We start from the raw sequence: 20,790 nt of genomic DNA, 5'->3' as shown, positions 1-20,790 counted from the left end.
ATGTCCTCCATGCTATTCCTTATGTTCCACAAATAAGTGAAACCATAATTGACTTTCTCTGCTTGACTTATTTCACTTAGCATAATCTCCTCCAGTCCCATCCATGTTGATGTAAAAGTTGGGTATTCATCCTTAATGATGGCTGAGTAATATTCCATTGTATATATGGACCACATCTTCTTTATCCATTCGTCTGTTGAAGGGCATCTCAGCTCTTTCCACAGTTTGGCTATTGCGGACATTGCTGCTATGAACATTGGGGTGCATATGGCCCTTCTTTTCACTACATCTGTGTCTTTGGGGTAAATACCCAGGAGTGCAATTGCTGAGTCATAGGGTAGCTCTATTTTTAAATTTTTGAGGAACCTCCACACTGTTTCCAAAGTGGCTATACCAACTTGCATTCCCCCCAACAGTGTAAGAGGGTTCCCGTTTCTCCACAACCTCTCCAACATTTGTTGTTTCTTTCCCTGTCCATTTTTGCCATTCTAACTGGTGTAAGGTGGTATCTCAATGTGGTTTTGATTTGGATTTCCCTGATGGCTAATGATGATGAACATTTTTTCATGTGTCTATTAGCCATTTGTATGTCTTCTTCAGAGAAGTGTCTTTTCATATCTTCTGCCCACTTTTTGACTTCATTATTTGTTTTTTGGGTGTTGAGTTTGAGAAATTCTTTATAGATCTTGGATACCAGCCCTTTATCTGTAGTGTCATTTGCAAATATCTTCTCCCATTCCGTGGGTTGCCTCTTTGTTTTGTTGACTGTTTCCTTTGCTGTGCAGAAGCCTTTTATCTTGATGAAGTCCCAAAAGTTCATTTTTGCTTTTGTTTCACTAGCTTTTGGAGATGTACCTTGAAAGCAGTTGCTGTGGGCGATGTCAAAGAGGTTACTGCCTATGTTCTCCTCTAGGATTTTGATGGATTCCTGTCTCACATTGAGGTCTTTCATCCACTTTGAGTTTATCTTTGTGAATGGTGTTAGAGAATGGTCAAGTTTCATTCTTCTGCATGTGGCTGTCCAATTTTCCCAGCACCATTTATTGAAGAGACTGTCTTTTTTCCATTGCATGTTTTTTCCTGCTTTGTCAAAGATTATTTGACCATAGAGTTGAGGGTCCATATCTGGGCTCTCTGTTCTGTTCCATTGGTCTATATGTCTGTTTTTGTGCCAGTACCATGCTGTCTTGGTGATCACAGCTTTGTAATATAGCTTGAAATTGGGCAACGTGATGCCCCCAGCTTTGTTTTTCTTTTTCAACATTTCCTTGGCGATTCGGGGTCTTTTCTGATTCCATACAAATTTTAGGATTGTTTGTTCCAGCACTTTGAAAAATGTCATTGGAATTTTGATCGGGATGGCATTGAAGGTATAGATTGCTCTGGGTAGCATAGACATTTTAACAATGTTTATTCTTCCAATCCATGAGCATGGAATATTTTTCCATCTTTTTGTGTCTTCTTCAATTTCTTTCATGAGTGTTGTGTAGTTCCTAGAGTATAGATCCTTTACCTCTTTGGTTAGGTTTATTCCGAGGTATCTTATGGTTTTTGGTGCTATTGTAAATGGAATCGTTTCTCTAATTTCTCTTTCTACAGTTGCGTTGTTAGTGTATAAGAAAGCAACTGATTTCTGTGCATTGATTTTGTATCCTGCCACATTACTGAATTGCTGTATGAATTCTAGTAATTTGGGGGTGGAGTCTTTTGGGTTTTCCACATAAAGTATCATGTCGTCTGTGAAAAGAGAGAGTTTGACTTCTTCTTTGCCGATTTGGATGCCTTTTATTTCTTTTTGTTGTCTGATTGCTGTGGCTAGGACTTCTAATACTATGTTGAACAACAGTGGTGAGAGTGGGCACCCTTGACGTGTTCCTGATCTTAAGGGAAAGGCTCTCAACTTTTCCCCATTGAGGATGATATTCGCTGTGGGTTTTTCATAGATGGATTTTATGAGCTTGAGGAATGTTCCCTCTATCCCTATACTCTGGAGAGTTTTAATCAGGAAAGGATGTTGTATTTTGTCAAATGCTTTTTCTGCATCAATTGAGAGGACCATATGGTTCTTCTCCCTCCTCTTATTAATGTGTTCTATCACATTGATTGATTTGCAAATGTTGAATCACCCTTGCATCCCGGGGATAAATCCCACTTGGTCGTGGTGGATGATCCTTTTAATGTATTGTTGGATCCTATTAGCTAGGATTTTGTTGAGAATTTTGGAATCCATATTCACCAGGGATATTGGTCTGAAATTCTCCTTTTTGATGGGGTCTTTGCCTGGTTTGGGGATTAAGGTAATGCTGGCCTCATAGAATGAGTTTGGAAGTTTTCCTTCTGTTTCTATTTTTTGAAACAGCTTCAGTAGAATAGGTACTATTTCTTCCTTGAATGTTTGGTAGAATTCCCCAGGGAATCCATCAGGCCCTGGACTCCTGTTTTTTGGGAGGTTTTTGATCGCTGCTTCAATCTCGTTACTGGTTATTGGCCTATTCAGGTTGTCCATTTCTTCCTGTTTCAGTCTTGGCAGCTTATAGGTTTCCAGGAAGGCCTCCATTTCATCCAGATTGCTCAGTTTATTGGCATATAGTTGTTGATAATAATTTCTAATAATCGTTTCTATTTCCTTGGTGTTAGTCATGATCTCTCCCCTTTCATTCATAATTTTATTAATTTGGGTCCTTTCTCTCTTCTTTTGGATAAGTCTGGCCAGTGGTTTATCGATCTTATTAATTCTTTCAAAGAACCAACTTCTAGTTTCGTTGATCTGATCTACTGTGTTTCTGGTTTCTAATTCATTGATTTCTGCTCTAATTTTAATTATTTCTCTTCTAATGCATGGCTTAGGCGTCATTTGTTGCTTTTTCTCTAGTTCTTTAAGGTGAATTTAGTTGGTGAATTCAGGATTTTTCTATTTTTTTGAGTGAGGCTTGGATGGCTATGTATTTCCCCCTTAGGACTGCCTTTGCAGTATCCCATAGGTTTTGGACCGATGTGTTTTCGTTCTCATTGATTTCCATGAATTGTTCATGTTCTTCTTTGATTTCTTGGTTGACCCAAACATTCTTGAGCAGAGTGGTCTTTAGCTTCCAAGTGTTTGAATTTCTGCCAAGTTTTTTCTTGTGATTGAGTTCCAGTTTTAAAGCACTGTGGTCTGAGAATATGCAGGGAATAATCTCAATCTTTTGGTATCGGTTGAGAACTGATTTGTGACCCAGTATGTGGTCTATTCTGGAGAAAGTTCCATGTGCACTCGAGAAGAATGAGTATTCTGTTGTTTTAGGGTGGAATGTTCTGTAAATATCTATGAGGTCCATCTGGTCCAATGTATCATTCAAAGCTCTTGTTTCCTTGTTGATTTTCTGCTTAGATGATCTGTCCACTGCTGAGAGTGGAGTATTGAGGTCTCCTACAATTAATGTATTGTTATCAATATGACTCTTTATTTTGGTTAACAGTTAGCTTATGTAGATGGCTGCTCCCATGTTGGGGGCATAGATATTTACAATTTTTAGATCTTCTTGTTGGATAGACCCTTTAGGAATGATATAGTGTCCTTCTGTGTCTCTAATTACAGACTTTAGTTTAAAATCTAATTTGTCTGACATAAGAATTGCTACCCCAGCTTTCTTTTGAGGTCCACTGGCATGGAAGATGGATCTCCATCCCTTCACTTTCAGTCTGGATGTATCTTTAGGTTCAAAATGAGTCTCTTGTAGGCAGCATATGGATGGGTCCTGTCTTTTTATCCAATCTGCAACCCTGTGCTATTTTATGGGAGCACTTAGGCCATTCACGTTGAGAATGATTATTGAAAGATATGAATTAATTGTCATCATGTTGCCTGTGAAGACGTTGTTTTTATAGATCGTCCCTATAAATTCCTGTTGTATATCATTCTTGGGGTCTTTCTCCTTTTATAGAACCCCCTTAATATTTCTTGCAGGACCAGCTTAGTGGTCACATATTCTTTCAGTTTCTGCCGGTCGTGGAAGCTCTGCATCTCTCCATCCATTCTAAATGAAAGCCTTGCCGGATAAAGTATTCTTGGTTGTACGTTCTTCTCATTTAGTACCCTGAATATGTCTTGCCAGGCCTTTCTGGCTTGCCAGGTCTCTGTGGATAGGTCTGACGTTATTCTGATGTTCCTCCCTCTGTATGTAAGGAATCTCTTCCCCCTAACTGCCCTTAAGATGGTTTCCTTGGTTCTAAGATTTGCAAGTTTTACTATTACATGCCGGAGTGTTGGCCTGTTTTCCTTGATCTTAGGAGGGGTCCTCTCTGCCTCCAGGACGCGAATGTTTGTTTCATTCCCCAGATTAGGGAAGTTCTCAGCTACGATTTGCTCAAATACATCTTCTAGTCTTCTTTCTCCACTCCCTCCAGGATTCCAATTATTCTGACATTGGAATGCTTCATGGTGTCACTTATTTCTCTGATTCTATTTTCATGGATTCTGAGTGGTTTTTCCCCCCGGCCTCCTCTTTTCCCTTTTTATCTATTATATTGTCTTCCAGGTCGCTTATTTGCTCTTCTGCCTCAGTTACCCTAGCTGTTAGATTATCTAGATTGGATTGGATCTCACTGATAGCATTTTTAAATTCTACCAATTCAGCTTTCATTTCTGCCCTTAGAGACTCTATGTTGCCATTACTTGATTTCTCCATTCTAGCCATTGTCTTCACAATTGCTAGCCTGAATTCCATCTCCGACATCTTGGTTATATCTGCATCCATTTGTAAACCTGCAGCATAAGTCATAATCTCTGAGTCCTTTCTGTTTTGGGGGCTCCTCCTCCTAGTCATTCTGTTGATGGGTGTTTGAGGGAATGTATAGACTCCAAATTATTGACCAGAACCCAAGCAAGATGCACCTGTTTTCTTGGGACCTCAGGGTTGCTGGCCTCTTGTTTTCCCAGGGTGTCTTCTGCGGGAGGGGCCTGCCACGCTGTTACTCAGGCAACCCTGTTTGGGTGGAGTTGCCCTGCCCCCCTGTGGCGGGGGGATGGGTTTAGCGGGAATCAGTCTTTGGGGCTTTTGTTCTCTGGCGGCTTTCCCTGGTGGCTTTCCGCGTCTCTTCCGCGAGTGAGAGCAGAAGAGACCGTTTCCAACCCTCTGCCTCAGAGCAGAGAGATCGCAGTCTGTTCTTCAGTGAGCTCTCCAGGCCACACCATCTCCATTTCTGTCCGTGCTGCTATAAACTGCAGCGACCTGGGTTGTGCGCCCCTCCGCAGCGCTCCCAGTCCTGCCTCCAGGTCGGAGCCCATCTGCCCTTTGTGCTTCTAAAACCGCCAGCCGCTCCCTGTTCGCGCACGCACGACTCCGCCACTTGGGGTTTCCACCCCCGGGGGTTGCAGTTCACCGGCACAACCCTGCCACTCCGGGTTTCCGTCCAGGGGCTGCAGTTCGCCGGCGCGACCCCGCCACTCTGGGTTTCTGCCCCGGGGGCTGCCCCAAAGTCCTTTCCCCACTGCTGCTGGTCTGCAAGTCTGTGCCCAGTCCCCAGCACGCGAGGCTGTGGCTCACTGGTGGTGTAGGGTCCCCACGGCCAGGTACCCTCCCGCTGCTGTTTATCCTCCGATATCTGCCCACGGAATCACGGCTCCCCGCTTCGTACCTCAAAACCAACCGCCTGCGATATTCTGCTTGTAGAGATCCAGATCTTCTTACATCTCAGGCTGGTTTCGTGGGTGCTCAGAGTGGTCTGGTAGATAGCCAGCTCAATTCCGGGGACCAGTTGAAATAGGGTCCCCTACTCTTCCGCCATCTTTCCCCCTTCCTCAAACATAGATTTAATCCCTGAATTTAGTTATCATGTCTCTTTAGTCTCTCTCTTTTTTTAAGATTTTATTTATTTATTTGACAGAAAGAGAGAGCACAAGCAGGGAGAGCGGAAAGCAGAGGGAGAAGCAGGCTCCCCACTGAGCAGGGAGCCCGATGCGGGGCTCGATCCCAGGACCCTGGGATCATGACCTGAGCTGAAGGCAGACGCTTAACTAACTGAGCCACCCAGGCATCCCTCTTTAGTCTCTTTTAATTGGAAACAGTTCCTCAGTCTTTCTTGTCTTTCATGACCTTGACATTTTTGAGGAATACACTACACTGGCTTCTGACTTTATATGCTTTACCTCATAGCAGACAGAAGAGCAGCCTATTCCATGACTTCCTTACTACAGAATCATAGAACATGGAAGCAACCTAAAAATGAACTACTCCACTGGGTCCCACACTGTTTCCAGGCACTTCTCGAAATTTTGGTCACATTTACTCAGCATTTTTCTTTAAATTAGTTCACTTTTTAAACATAATGACTGTGGTAGGCAAAATTCTGAAATGACCCCCAATGATCCTGGCTTTTTTATAATCCCCTCCCCTCTGAGGGTGGGTGGAACTCAAGAATATGATGAGAAATCACTCCAATGATTATATCACATTATATGGCAAAAGGGAGATTATCTGGGTGGACCTAATCTTTTTCTTTAAAAATTTATTAGTTTATTTTAGAGAGCATGCCCACGTGCCACACACGTGAGGGAGGGAACAGGGAAAAAGGCAGAGGGAGACAATCCTAGAGCAGACTCCCCACTGAGCATGGAACCTGCTGGCAGGTTTGATCCCACAATCCCAAGACCCATGAGATCATGACCTTAGCCAAAACCAGGAGTCTAACGCCTAACCACCTAACCGACTGAGCCACCCCAGTGCCCCTGGGTGGTCCTAATCTAATCACATGAACCTTTTAATAGCAGAGTTTTCTCTGGCTAGTAAGCAGAAGAGGAAGTTAGAGAGATTTGAAGCATGAGAATCTGACATGCCCACTTACTCTGAAGATGGAGGGGCTATGTAACAAGGAACGTAGTAGGTGGCCTTTAGGAGCAGAGATTGACCACTGGCTGACAACCACCAAGGAAATGGGGACTTCAGACATATACCCCTGAGAAGGGGATTTCTGCCAAAAACCTGAATGAGCTTGGAAGTAAACTCATCCTCACAATCTCCAGATAAGAGCCCAGCCCAGGGTCCACCTTAAACAGAAAACCCTATTAAGTGTACCAGGACTTCTGACCTACAGAACAAAATGAAAATGAAAATACAACAGGCTACACTGCAAATCAACTTAGCACGGGCTACATGAGAAAAGCAACATAATTATGCCAATTGATATAGGAAGGTACTTGACAATATCCAACACCCTTTCATGATTTTAAAAAAAAAAAACCTCTCAGGGCGCCTGGGTGGCTCAGTTGGTTGGGCGACTGCCTTCGGCTCAGGTCATGATCCTGGAGTCCCTGGATCGAGTCCCGCATCAGGCTTCCTGCTTGGCAGGGAGTCTGCTTCGTCCTCTGACCCTATCCCCTCTCAGGTGTTCTGTCTCTCTCATTCTTTCTCTCTCAAATAAATAAATAAAATCTTTGAAAAAAAAAAAACACCTCTCAGAAAACTAGCAATAGAGGGGAACTTCCTCAAGTTGACAAGGAACATCTACAAAAACAAAAAATAAATAAGACTCCCACAACTAGCAAATTGGACCAAGGAATATCTAAAAAGGATTATACACCATGACCAATTAAGATTTATTCCAGGAGCACAGAATTGGCTTAACATCCCAAAGTCAATTAATGTAATATATTACTTCAGAAGAGTAAGGTACAAAGACACATGTTCATTTCAATGGACACAGAAAAAAACATTTGACAAAATTTAACACCCCCTCATCAAAACACTCAACAAACTATAAATATAAAGGAACTTCCTCAACCTAGTAAAGAACATCTATTAATAACCCACAGCTAACACCATACTTAACAGTGAAAGACTAAAAGCTTTCCCCCTAAGATGAGGAGCAAGATAAAGATGTCCACCTTTGCCATTTCTATTCAACATTGTACTGTAGGTCCTAGTCAAGGCAATCAGGCAAGAATTTTTTTTAAAAGGCATCCCAGTTGGAAAAGAAGAAGTAAAACTATATCTGATCACAGATGACATCACCGAGATCTAGAAAATTCTAAGAAACCCACACAAAACAATTAGAACTAATGAACAAGCTCAGGAAGGTTGCAAAACACAAGATCAATATACAAAATATCAATTTTATTTCCACACAGTAGCAATAAGCAAACCAAAAATAAAGTCAAGAAATCAATTCCATTTATAATAGCACCAAAAAGAATAAAGTATTTAGGATTCAATTTAACAAAAGAAATACAAAACTTATGGTCTGAAACATACAAAACATGATTAAAAGAAATTAAAGACAAAAGTAAATGGAACAAATAAATGGGACGTAACCCTAAATAAATGAAAAGATATCCCACATTCATGGATTGGAAGCCTTGATATTGTGAACTTGGTAATAATCCAAAAATTGATCAATCGATTCCACACAAACCTTATCAAAATCCCAGTTGCCTCTTTTATAAAAATTGACATGATAATCCTAAAATTCATATGGAAGTGCAAAGGTCCTTCAAAGAGCCAAAACAACCTTGAAAAAGAACAACAAGTTTGGAGGACAAATGCTTCCCAATTTCAAACCTTACTACGAAGCTACAGTAATCAAAATAAGTATAGCACTGCCATAAATATATACATATAGACAAACGGAATAGAATCGGGAGACCAGAAATAAACCCTCACATTTATGGTTAATTGATTTTTGACAAGTGTGTCAAGAATTTTCAATGGGGAAAGTTAGTTTTTTGAAAAATGGTGCTGAGACAACTGTGTACCTACATGCAAAAGAATAGAAGTCAGACTCCTACCTCACACCATATAAAATATTAACTCAAATGGATCAAAGACATAAACATAAAACTAAAACTATGAAACTTAAAAGATAACATAGGTGTGAATCTTAGTGACCTTGGATAAGGCTATGGTTTCTTAGCTATGACACTAAAAACACAAACAACAAAAGAAAAAAATAGATAAACTGGACATCATTAAAATTAAAAACTTTAGTACTTCAGAGGACACCACCAAGAAAGTGAAAAGGCAATCCACCGGAAAAAAAATTTGCAATTCATATACTCCTACATCTGATAAGAGACTTGTATCTAGAATATATAAAGAACTCTTACCCAATAAGAAAAAGACAACTATGACTATGACAGTGAAGAAGTGGAAACAACCTAAATGTCCATCAACTGATGAACAGATAAACAAAATATGGCATGTGCATAATGTCATATAATTTAGCAATAAAAAGAAACAGAAGTGCAGATACATGCTACAACATGGATGAACCTTGAAAACATTATGCTAAGTGAAAGAAACCAGTGTCAAAGACCACATGTTGTATGATTCCATTTATATGAAATGTCCAGAACAGGCAAATCTAGTGACAGAATGTAGACTTGGGGTTGCCTAGGGCTGGGAGAGATAGGAGGTTGGGCAGTGACAGCTAGGGGGTGTATGGTTTCTTTTGGGGGTAATGAAAATGTTCTAAAATTGATTGTGGGGCACCTGGGTGGCTCAGTCAGTTAAGTGTCTGACTTTGGCTCAGGTCACGATCTCAGGGTCCTGGGATCGAGTCCCGCATCAGGGTCCCTGCTCAGGGGGGAGTCTGCTTGCCCCTCTCCTTCTCTTTCTGCCTCTCCCCCCCCCTTGTGCTCTCTCTGTCTCTCTCTCAAATAAATAAATAAAATCTTTAAAATTGATTGTAGTGATGAATGCAAAATTCTGTGAATATACTAAAAGTCATAGAATTGTATAGTCTAAGTGGGCGAATTGTATGGCATGTGAATTTTATCTTAATAAAGCTGATAAAAAGATAAAGCTACAGCTAACATCATACTAAATGATGAAAGACTAAATGTTTTTCCCTTAAGATTGGGAACAAGGCAAGGATTTCCGTTCTCATTGTTGCTATTCAACAAAGAACTACCCAGTGCAATAAGGCAAAAAAGGAAATAAAAAGCTTACAAATGAGCAAAGAAAGAACACTGTCTCTATTTCTGATTACATGATCACTTACATAGAAAATATCAAAGAACTGGGGTGCCCGGGTGACTCAGTCATTTAAGCATCTTCCTTCAGCTCAGGGTCATCAGATGGAGCCCTGAGTCGGGCTCCCTGCTCAGCAGGGAGCCTGCTTCTCCCTCTCCCTCTGCCACTCCCCCTGCTTATGCTCTCTCGTTCACTTGCTCTCTCTCTCAAATAAATAAATAAAATCTTAAAAAAAAAAAGAAAATATCACAGAACCTATAAAAAATTCTCTTTGATCTAATAATGGACTTTAGAAAGGTCACTGGATACAATATCACTACACAAAAATACAACTGTATTTCTATATACTAGCAATGAATATGTGAAAACTGAAATTAAAACTACAATACCATTTATAATCACTCAAAAAAAAAATGAAGTACTTAGGGGCGCCTGGGTAGCTCAGTCAGTTGAACATCCTCCTCTTGGTTTTGGTTCAGGTCATGGCCTCGGGGTCATCGGATTGAGCCCTGTGTCGGGCTCCCACCTTGGCTGCTTGAGATTCTCTCTCTCCTTCTCCCTCTGCCCCTCCCCCCACTGGTGCATGTGCACACACTCTCTCTCTCTCTCTCTGTGTCTAAAAAAAAATAAATAAATCTTTTTAAAAAAATGAATTACTCAGGTTTAAATCTAACAGGACTTGTATGCTGAAAACTTAAAAAAATCAAAGATCTAAATAAATGTATAGACATACTGTGCTCATAGATTAGGAAATTCAATGTAAGTAAAAATGTTAATTCTCCCAAAACTATTTAATGCAATTCCTATCAGAACCCCCAAAAGACTTTTGTGGATTTAGGCAATCTTATTCTACAATATATTTGGAAAGACAAATGACTTAGAATAGTTAAACAATTTTGAAAAAGAATAAAGTGAGACTAATTGCTTTACCCAATATTAAACGTTACTATATATAACTACAGTAATCAAGACAGCATAATATTGTTAGAGAGTAGACACAGAGATTAATGGAACAGAACAGATAACCCAGAAATGAACTCCCACAAATATGCTCAACTGATTTTTGACAAAGGTGCAAAAGCAGTTCAATGAAGAAAGATAGCCTTTTCAACAAATGATAATGGAGTCATCTGACATCCAGAGAACTTTGACCTAACCTCATGCTTTATACAAAAAATTAACTCAAAATAGATCATAGATTCAAATGTAAAACTATAAACTATGTATAGTTTATAGAAGAATTCTGGAAGAAAACAGAGGAAAAAATCTTAGGGACCCTTGGTGAGGAGTTCTCAGGCATGACACCAGAAGCACAATCCATAAAAGAAAAATTAACAAATTAGACCTCATAAAAAATGAAAACCTTGCTCCATTAAAGATTCTGTTAAAAAGATGAAAAGACAAGTTAAAAACTGAGAGAAAATATCTGCAAACTATGAATCTGACAAAGGACTAGCATCTAGACTATATAAAGAACTCTCAATACTCAACAGTAAAAGACTCAGTTCAATCAGAAAATGGGCAGAAAACATGAATAAGTATTGTGCCCAGGATATGTAGATAGCAAATAAGCACATGATAAGGTGTTCAGTGTTCAATATCATTAGCTCTTAGGAAATGTAAATTAAAACTACAATATGTCACTACACACCTGTGAGATTGGCTAAAGTAAAAAATTAGTGACAACACTAGATGTTGGCAAGGATGCAGAGAAACTGGATTGCTCATTCATTGCTCATGAGAATGTAAAATGGTGCAGCCACTCTAGAAAACCGTTTGGCCATTTCTCATAAAGCTAACCATGCACTCACCTTATGATCCAGCAATCACACTCCTGGACATTTATCTTACAGATGAAAACTTCCATCCACATAAAACCCTGTACACAATTGTTCACAGCAACTTTATTTGTAATACCCCAAAACTGGAAACAACAAAACTGCCCCTCGTTAGGTGAATGGTTAAACTCTGGTCTATCCATACCATGAAACACTACTCAGCATTAAAAAGGATAGTATTATTGGGGCACCTGGGTGGCTCAGTCGGTTAAGCATCAGATGCTTGATCTCAGCTCAGGTCTTGATCTCAGGGTTGAGTTCAAGCCCCACATTGGGCTACATGCTGGGAGTAGAGCCCACTTATAAATAAATAGACAGATAAATAAATAAATAAATGCAAAGTATTATTAATATATGAAACAACTTGGATGGGTCTCTAGGGCATTATGCTGAGTAAAAAAGCCAATATCAAAAGGTTGCATATTGGGGCACCTGGGTGGCTCAGTTGGTTAAGCGACTGCCTTTGGCTCGGGTCATGATCTCAGGGTTCTGGGATCGAGCCCCGCATCGGGCTTCTTGCTCGGCGGGAGGCCTGCTTCTCCCTCTCCCACTCCCCCTGCTTGTGTTCCCTCTCTCACTGTCTCTCTCTGTCAAATAAATAATATCTTTAAAAAAAAAGGTTGCATATTATATTATTCCATTTATATAACATACTTGAAATGATAAAATTATAGAAATGGAGAATAGATTAGTAGTTGCCAGGGGTTAGGAATGGTGGGGAGAGGAACGTCTGTGTGACTGTTCTGGGGTAGCAGGACTGAGATCTTCACGGTGATGACTATTTCTGCATCTGACTGTGGTGTTGAATATATAAACCCACACATGTGATAAACTGTCACAGAGCTGTGCCCACACATTATGTCAGTGTCCGCTTCCTGGTTTGATATTGTACAGTGGTTCAGTAAGATGTAACCATTGTGGAAAACTGGGTGAGGGATACATGGGATCCCTCTGTAACATCTTTACAATTTCCTGGGAATCTGTAATGATCTAAAAATAAACAATCTAAAAAGTTGTGGCTTTCATAAGCATTTTGGCCTGTGGTGTCATGGCATTAAAAAAAAAAAAAAGTTGAGAGATTTTATGTAAATATCTGGATTTCTATCTTCTCTTGCCAAGTCCTAAGACATGGAAACCCAGGGCCCATATTCCCAGGGCTCCCTCTGCTTTTTTACTTGGCAATTGCTCTCTCCAGCCATCACAGTCCCCCCCACCCAGGTCCTTGTGGTCATTTATGCCACAAGCCTGGCCCTCAAGGTATTTGAGTTTGTCCCCTACCCTATGCCTGCCTGAACTTTTTTTTACCCATTTCCAACACAGCCATGCCCCCAAATAGCACAAGCGTGCAGAAGAACGCTTCAGCTTAAGGAAGAACACTAGGTCTCCACCCTTCCGTTATCACCTCTGAACTTTCTTACTCATTAGTCCCTGATCTGTTTGCTTTTGTCCCCCTAGCCCTGTTCCAGGTTTTGCCCCATAGGGCAAGCCTTTGGGATGCTCACAGTACCGTGGGTTTCTTGAACCACAGTCAGAAGACAGGGTGTCTTAAATAGGCACATTACAGGTCAGGGCTCTCTGCTTCTACCTCCCTGTCTGAGCAGGAAGGTCAGACACTCCTAGAGCTGGCTGAGAACTGGGCATGTGCCTCAAAGCTCTGTGAGACGCTCTGGAGTGTTCTAGCTTCCCTTGGTACACAGGGAGTGTGCAGTATCCACCCGGGACACAGACTACAGACAGATCCTGTACCTACTTTCTGTTTCTTAGAACGTGATTTAATTACAGAAGTTACTCATATTTTAGAATTCTGATGAAATTACAAAAAAAAAAAAATTAAGGAAACAATCTGCAACTTCACCACCTCCAAAATGGCGTCACCTTGATAGATTTTGTCACATTGCTTTTCTCACTTAATCTTATATTATGGACAAGTTTCTTGTCCATGAACCTTACAAAACAGCTATTGAAGATTCGATTTGAATGGGCCCGTTGGTCCTATTTTTTTTCCTTCTCATTTTTTCAGAGGGAGTCTCTCTGATTTCTCTTTCTCTTTCCCTCTCTCTCTGTGTCTCTCTCTTTCTCTTCTTCCCTCCCTCTCTCCCTCCTCCTCTCTGTCTTTCTTTGACATTCGACATGAACCAAATTGACAGGGATAGATGTTTGAGAGGGAAGCAATGGGTCTCAGGAAGGTGTAGACTGAAGAGGAGGTTTGGCGGGTAGAGAGGCAAAGCTCCTCTGGGCATTAAAACTGGTCTGCTGAGCCAAGTGGCAAAAGGAATTGTCCTACCCTCCTTTGTGTGCTAGTGAATGGATCTGGAGCCCGGAGGCCAACAAAGACCACCATTCTTTCCATTCTGGAGACTTCGGCTGTCGAAACCCACTCTCCGAATTAGAAAAATATATCCCTTTTTTTAGGTCACGTGCATTTAGCCATTCATTGAAACAGTGAGCCTACATCAGGTTAGTGAACCATAACCGCCCTCACTTACCAAGGATTTCCGTGCGCCGGGCTCTGTGTTCACCACTCTACTAATGGGAGTTTGTGCAGGGAAATAAAGCACAGTGCTTAAGAGGTGGCCTCTGGAGCAGCCCTCTGGGCTCAATTCTCAGCTCTGCCACTTCTGAGCTGAGTGACCTTGGGCAAGTGCCTTACCCCTTTGGCTCTTTGGGTCCCATGTCTATAAAATGGGGATAAGAGTACCGATCGCATAGGGTTGTATTGAGGATTTCACGAATTCCAGCATGTGAAGGGCTGAGAAGAGTGCCTCGTCCACAGCAGGTGTGTGTCAGTGTTAGACAGCATTATTAATAATTAATCCTTACGGTAGCCCGCCCCCCGCCCCAGTGGAGGTATTATTGTTATTCTTCTATGAGAGGCGACAAAACCAAAGCTTGGAGAAAGCAAGTGGTGGCCAGAGCTCAGGCTGCATCACTCTGAAGCTGGGCTTCTTTTTTTTTTTTTTTTTTTTTAATATTTTATTTGTTTATGAGAGAGAGAGGGTGAAGAAGACTCCCCACTGAGCAGAAAGCCAGATGCGGGGCTTGATCCCAGAACCCCGAGATCATGACCCGAGCCACAGGCAGATGCTTAACCGACCGAGCCACCCAGGCACCCCCTGGAGCTGGGCTTCTTAACCACAGTGCCCTAAGGTCTCCTGCCTTTCTGTGAATAGATGCGGATGCCCTTGTTCCCAAAGCCTGGTACTGAGGCTGAGCAGAGGAGGAAGGGGCCCCCTGATAGCCAGCTGGCCTTCCTGGGCCCTTGGCCACTGCAGCAGACCTCAGACAGGGGGTTCAAGGCAGCAGCCCCCCCAGTCAGAGGAGGGGAACTTGGGGGATAGCTCAATAGCTTTTGATCTCTCGCCTGGGGACTGTGGGCTTAAGCCCCCAGCTCTCTGACTCTCAGACATTTTGACCCGTCCCAAAAGAACTGCTACCTGGATCTGATTTTCCTCTGTCCCATTTCCACTTCAATGTCACCTCCCTGAGGCCCCCATGGCCTTCAGGGCAAGTCACGGCCTCACTCTGGCCAGAAGAGACAGCTGTCTCGAGGCCGACCCCTTTGTTCAGGAGAAGCTGGTAAATGAGCAGTAATCCCTGATTCGCAGTGATAATCAGCTCCCTGTCTGGACGGTGAGGACTGTCCAAAATAACCAGTGGGGCCGCACCTGTTCTGGGGGTCTGGCACTCGGAGAGCAAGCTGCTCTGAATGGCCCGAGCCTCTGCCGGGGCAGCAGCTGCAGCCTGGAATCAGGGCTTTGTTAGCATAAGAATGGAGCTGGCCACGCCAGCCAGCCAGCCAGCCAGCCAGCCAGCCAGCCAGCTTCGTTTTCTCCCCCCTCCCTATCTTGCCTCGAACACCAAATGGGCCACCCTCATTGTGAGCAGACGGGCTTTGCATTTCTTTTTTCAACGGCACCGATCAATTTTTCATTTGTGGGAGAAAGTGCACTCTCCTTTCTTCAGACTTGGCCCAGGTAGAAGAGGAGTGCGTAGATCGACTCGCTATTCACCAAGTTCTCATTCGGGGGGGGGGGGGGGGTCCGGGGGGCCCACAGAACACAAGTCCCAGGAGGCAGGCTATACAGAGAGCGTAATGCAAATGGTGTCCCTTGGAGTTGTGCAGGGCACAGCCCATGTGGCCCTGCTCCAGAGGCAAATGTAGACCAGGGGATTCCTATAGAAAGGCTCCGAGCCCATTGCCGCCTAAAGTGTGGGGTCCGTGGTCCTGCTACTTCAGCATCAGGGAACCTGTTAGAAATGCAGAAGCTAGGGGGCACCTGGGTGGCTCAGTTGGTTAAGTGGCTCTGGTCATGATCCTGGGGTCCTGGGATGGAGCCCCGCATCCAGGCTCCCTTCTCAGTGGGGAGTCTGCTTCTCCCTCTCCCTCTGCCTCTCCTCCGTGCTCCTGCTCCCTCTCTCTCTAAAATAAATAAGTAAAATTAAAAAGAAAAGAAATGCAGAAGCTCAGGCCCTACCCCAGACCTATGAATCAGCAATCTGACTTTAGCAAAATCTGGTAATTCATCTGCACATTAAAGTTGGGAGAAGTACTGGGCTACAAAACAAGGCCCCCTCGCGCGGTTGAATCAGAAACTAACGGCTCAGATGTTAGCTCCCCTCAGTCCCTAGCTGTATGACCTCAACCAAGTCCCTTAACCTCCACGAGGCTCAGTTTCCCCATCTGTGAAAGGGCAAAAATAATGATAATGATAGGTGTACTGTGAAGCTGAATAACAAATGTTAATGGAAGTCACTAGCAGGCTGCTGGCATATGGGCGCATCTCAAGAAATAATAGCCCTTATTATTCTTTTGCTCCCTGGTAAACAACGCTAGTCTGCCAATTTAGATGATTCAGGTGTTGACTTGCCCAGTCGTACTGGAATCAGGAAGGCCCCTCTACTTCTCCTTTTGGAAAAAAAGATTTTATTTATTTATTTATTTGAGAGAGAGAAAGAGCACGAGCATGGGGAGGAGCAGAGGGAGAGGGAGAAGCAGGCTTCCCGCTGAGCAGGGAGCCCGATGATGCGGGACTCGATCCCAGGACCCTGAGACCATAACCCGAGCCAAAGGCAGACGCTTAACCGACTGAGCCACCCAGGCATCCTCTCCTCCTTTTGCTGCTATGGGAACTGAAAGCAGTAGGTTTAATTGATAACACCCCACATCTATATCACACTTTGAACTTTTCAAAGCATTTCCACATCCATGATCTCTCAGCATCGAAGACTCAGGGTAGCAGAGCTGAAGGAGATCCTAGAGATCTAGTCCAACACGCTCCTTATTCAGATGAGGATTATTCAGTGACTTGCCCAAGGTCACACACAGTCAGCATTAAAACCTGAGTCCCAGTTCAGTGCTCTTACTTTACTAGCAGTTTTGACAAGAATGGTTGCTTAGGGAGAGATGACACTAGAGGGTCAGGCCAAGCCAGAGCATGGCTACAGATGACTCATCCATGAACATCCTCTAAACTGGACAAATTAAGACTATTTTACAGCCTGGGACTCAGAACCACCAGATCTGTTAATGCCAAAATTCAGTTTTTGTAAGTGAGAGAGTGCATTTTCACCTTTCCCGAATGCAGATGAAAAACCTATGGGCTGGTCAGGGCCTCATAAGGTCCTCCCAGTTCCAAGAAAGGAACCAGAATATGTAACAATCTTCGATTCAGTGGACTATTCTGCCGCTCTCAAGAAGACTCTTTAATCACTTGGAAGGCTATTAGAGATATGTCAAATAGAGAAAACAATGCAAGTCACGGACAGTGGATAGCTTGGTATTTGAGGCTGACCCGGGATGATGCTTTCATCGAGGCCATGGGTGTTCTTTAGGCGAAGTTCTTCGATCTCCATGTCTATGACAGGGACAAGCAACCCCAAAGGAAAGAGGAAGGGCCTTAGAATGCTCCCAGAAAGTCACATCAGATTGTGAGGGCCCTCAGTCTGGGCCCTGGCAACCAAATGTACCCATCTGGGGGGGACACAGTTCCTAAACACAAGCTCTCTGAAGCTTCCCCCTCTTCTTGATGTAAGAAATGCTCTTCTATTCCTGATAAACAGTGACCTTATTAGAGTGTGTTGTGAAGACAAAGGTCAATGGCATTCAGATATTTCGTCTGGCTTCAGAATTTTCACTCCAATGGAGAATGTCCTCAGACGCCCATGATGATAAACAGACACAAAGCCCAACTACCCTAGTTAAATTGAGGAGTTTGGCCCCGATGCGTAGTCCAGTCAGCCCACTGCCCCTCACCTTCACTCCAGAACACACCTAAGGATCCATGAAATAGACCCTGAAAACAATCTGCGCTAAGTCAGTCCCTGGGAATCATTAAAGTCACATGGCAAGTTTCGTGTGGTGGAAAGATTATTTGGGTTGAGAGGATGGCTTAAAGGAGGTGGCTACAGAGCCAGGCACTCCAGTTACGAAGATCGTGCTGTGGTCCACAGAGAAGAGAGCTGGTGAGCATCTAGAGGATGCAAAGGAACAAACAGATAAGGGGCACTCTGGAGAGAGACTTGGAAGGAACTGGCAGTTGAGGAAAGTGGGGGACACAAAGGAGGAATCTTGGATGACTCAGGTTTTGGGCTTAGTGGAGTCAGAGTATATAAAAGGTCATGTTCAGTTTTGGACACGCTGAGTGGAATTTCTAGGCCGAGACAGCCCACAGGCAGTTTTGTAAACAAATCTAGGACTCGGGAAAAGAGAGCTGGGGTGGGGGTATTCTCTACCTGGGAGCTATAAACAAGTAGGTGATTGGTGAAGTCACAGGCATGGATAAAATGTCCAAGAAAAAAAGATGTGAAGTAGGAAGAAGAGAGAGAGAAAGATTCCTGGGGACGCTTAATGTTTTAGGTCTGGGATAAAGGAAGAAAAGCTCAAGAAGCAGCCAAACAAAAGTAGGAGGTAAGTGAAGAAAGAAGAGTGTCATGGAATCCACTGGAGAACAAATTTTCAGGAAGGCAAGCAGTATAAATTAATGGCTCAGAAACACCAATGAAGTTAAAAGACTGAGAAATTTTCATTAGATCTGTCACCTGGGAAATCACTGGTGTCCAAGGCAAAAGATGTCCCAGAGAGAACTATGAGAGCAGAAACCAGATTCCAGTAGACTGCGGAAGTGAATGGAAGAGGAGGGAATGGAGACAGGCTAAGGAGACTCATTTTTTAAAGAAGCTTGACTGTGGGGGCGCCTGGGTGGCACAGTCAATTAAGCATCCAACTCCTGGTTTCTGCTCAGGTCATGATCTCAGGGTCATGAGATCGAGCCCCACGTCGGGCTCTGCGCTCAGCACCAAGTCTGCTTGAGATTCTCTCTCCCTCTCCCTCTGCCCCTCGTGCTCGTGCTCTCTCTCTTTCTAAAATACATAAATAAATCTTTTTAAAAAAGACACTCGGCTGTGAAGGGAAGAGGGGACATAGGGCAGTAGCTAGAGAGAGGGGATATAAGGTTGAAGAGAAGGTTTTGGGTTTTTTTAAAGATTTTATTTATTTATTCATGAGAGAGAGAGAGGCAGAGGCAGAGAGAGAAGCAGGCTCCCCGTGGAGCAGGAAGCCCAACGTGGGGCTCGATCCCAGGACCCTGGGATCACGACCTGAGCCGAAGGCAGAAGTTTAACCAACTGAGCCACCAAGGCGCCCAGAAGAGAAGGTTTTTAAAGATAAAAGCGACTGCAGACAGTTTGAAGGGAGCCAATGATAAAGTAAGATGTTGAGGAGACACAAATAGAGGAAAGTTTTAGAAGAGGCAAAGGAGAGATGAGAACAAAAATGGACACACAGGGGCGCCCGGGTGGCTCAGTCGGTTAAGCATCTGCCTTCGACTCGGGTCATGATCCCAGGGTCCTGGGATCGAGCCCCGCGTCGGGCTCCCTGCTCTGCGGGGAGTCTGCTTCTCCCTCTCCCTCTGCTGCTCCTCCTGCTTCTGCTCACGCTCTCTCTGTCAAATAAATAAATAAAATTTTTAAAAAATGGACACACAGACATCGAGGTTTGAGGTAGCAGGGAAGAAGGATGAGGCCCCGGACGTCTCCGTTTTCTCTATGGAATGGAAAATGAAGCCATGTTCTAAGAGAGACAGGGACAGAAGTGGGGTTGGAGGTGGGGGGAGGGCGATGAAGTTTGATTTAAGCCCTGAGAGGAATGTGAGATGGAGCTCACTCACTAAGGTCACTGTGTAAGATTTCCAAGCAGTGTAAACGGAGCAACTAAGATTCCTGCCCAGCTGGCAAAATACAGAAAGGGAAGAGGAAGATGCTGGATTCATCCAGGAGGCCTCTATTTGGCTGCTCCTTAGAATTACTGAAGGGGCTTTAAAAATACCTACATGATGTGGGCCCCACCCATCCCACACCAATGAAACCAGGCATCCGCAGATTTTAAAGTGTCCCCGGTGATTCTAATGTGCAGCCAGGACCCAGATCCACTGGACTGTCTATAGTTTGGGCTCTGCTGAACTACTGTAGTAGAAGAATAACCAGGCAAGAAACCAGGAGTTTAAGAGAGAGAGGGGAGGAAGAGAAACCAGAAGGACTGATATCCATAAAGTCCTAAACAGAGTCAAGGAATGAGAGATTGAGATGAGGTGAAAGAGAAAGTATACTTAGAATGAAGAAGCTGGGTGTACAAGCTCTTGTTATCACAATACCCGAGTTTATGATTTCAGAGGTGAAGCAGTTTGGGGCAATGACAAAATAGAGGGGTTGGCAATAGGGACAGGGGACCAAAGTGGAGTAGAGATGAAGGTGAATGAAGATAAGTGAGACCAAGGAAAATTCAAACAGAAGTCAGACTCGATCCTGTTCTCTAGACAGACCCTCCCCTCTAGTGGCACACCATTTCATTCAGAGTAGGACCCAGAGTCCTTACAATCTCCTACAAGGCCCAGTAAGACCTGGTTCCGTGTTGCCTCCCTGACCTCATCCACTCCTCTCCCCTCACTAACTCAGCTCCATCCATAAGGCCCTCCTTCCCGCCAGGTACATGCCTGCCCCAGGACATTTGC

The sequence above is a fragment of the Mirounga leonina genome, unplaced genomic scaffold (assembly GCF_011800145.1).
Source record: "Mirounga leonina isolate KUSES-001 unplaced genomic scaffold, KU_Mleo_1.0 Mir_101664, whole genome shotgun sequence".
NCBI lineage: Eukaryota > Metazoa > Chordata > Mammalia > Carnivora > Phocidae > Mirounga > Mirounga leonina.
The sequence above is the reverse complement of the archived record's forward strand: the minus strand, read 5'-3'. Positions refer to the sequence as shown.